The sequence below is a fragment of the Corvus brachyrhynchos genome, unplaced genomic scaffold (genome assembly GCF_000691975.1).
Source record: "Corvus brachyrhynchos isolate BGI_N302 unplaced genomic scaffold, ASM69197v1 scaffold67, whole genome shotgun sequence".
Taxonomy (NCBI): domain Eukaryota; kingdom Metazoa; phylum Chordata; class Aves; order Passeriformes; family Corvidae; genus Corvus; species Corvus brachyrhynchos.
Genome location: NW_008239114.1, coordinates 1,074,932 through 1,076,732, shown reverse-complemented (window position 1 = coordinate 1,076,732; position 1,801 = coordinate 1,074,932).

Sequence of the window (1,801 nt, the reverse complement as noted above, 5' to 3'; positions counted from 1 at the left end):
GCCAGCCTTTGTCCTGCAGAGGCTGGACCCCCCCCCCCCCACCACAGAAACTGAGCTCCCTTTACCCAACACTTGCCCACCCTTGTGCATCGCAGTCCTCAGCCACACAGGTGCAGATGTTTTCCACAGGACTGGCTTTCAATAACATAATCATGAAGCAACTTGGGTTCAAAGGGAGGTCACCCACTCCAATCTCCTGCTCAAAGCAGGCTCAGCCACAAGATTGGACCAGCACAGAACAGGATGGGGATCTGCAGACAGACTAGGAGGAAACACCAAGCAAGAACCTAATGCTTAGCCAGAGTTCTGACACTCTACACATGTGCTGTTTTGAGGAACTTCTTCATCCTCCATCATGATGCTCAAGAACTGCTCCAAAAGCACTCCTTTTGTTAGCATATCTCTAAAACTGCATTCATATTTTCCTCATTTCTCAGCAAAAGACAGAAAGACTGAGGTCAGTCTTCTCCAGCAGCTGTGCTGGTTTTAAGTATCTCCTTTGAAATCCCTTCTTCACAACTTCTTGCTACGCTCAACATATCTAGCGTTTGCTGCTGTGAATAACCTTTCTTCCTGACAGGCAGTATCATATGTTGCAACATGGCCATTTCTTCAATCTCCCTGTTACAAATCAGTTCAATGTTAAAGTTTACTCTGTTAAAAATTCAGCTCAATCCACCCACAGGACTTCCACTCATTTCTGCCCATCACTCATCCTACTACAATTCAAATTACAGCCAGGAGAGCACCACACAACCACAGGTTGTGGTCACGTCTGTATATTCTCCAGAATCCCTCCTTCCACACAATGCTTGGGTTTATGGAATAAAATCACGTATCCACAGAGTACCAGCAACACTGAAATCCCTCTCAGAGCCATATTAAAGCAGCTCTGTTGGGAAGGAGCTGACCACAAGCAAAAACATGCTGAACCAGGGAAGCACAAGTGATGCAACACATTTTGTGCCATTTGGTACCTGTAGGTGTTCTGGTACAAATGGACAGCAAACTGTATCATGAAAACATCATCAGAGAATCAACGAGTTTTAAAGCATCAAACTAAATGTGCTGAACCACCTGCTCTGGAAGAGGAGATAGTGAAAGAACATTTACAAGACCCATAAAGCCAATCTTCCACATTCAAGTCAAAGCACTGGTTGTCTCCTAGACAGGACTAGTCTCAAACAAGATGGACAAGGAACTTTAAAGAGGGTCAGCACTCCCAGACTGACACAGGAGTCAATCTGCCAGGGTCAGCACCATCTTCACAGCCACCTGCACATCTCGGTTTCTGGCAACAAACAACCTTGCAAAGGACTGAGCTGAAGGTGCCTTTTCACACACAGGGTGTCACAACACAACCATGCTGAACATGGCCTTACGAATGCCCTTCTACCTGCAAAAAGGACACACAGAAAGACATAAGGCAACAGACAGGCAAAAGAAAGGCAATTCCTCAGCCTGGAGCCATTCACCTCTCACCACCACGTTTCCAGAGCACAAGAGCTGTCAGCTCAGAGACTAAATATAACATCAAACTTGGTACCTAACCAGGCAAGCGGGGGGCAAGTGTTTTCCAATTGTCTGAGGAGCTGCCATTAAACCTTCTTATCCACATAATTTAGAGGATTGTGTGGCAGACACTGCTCCTCTCTGTACGGTGGAAGCCATTCAACAGGGTTGGACTCGATGACCCTTGTGGGTCCATTCCAACTCAGAACAGTCTGTGATTCTCAGAAGTATGAGCCCTCCTGCTGGACAGGAACCCCCTTCAGAGTGCCACTGCCATGCTCTGGCATTC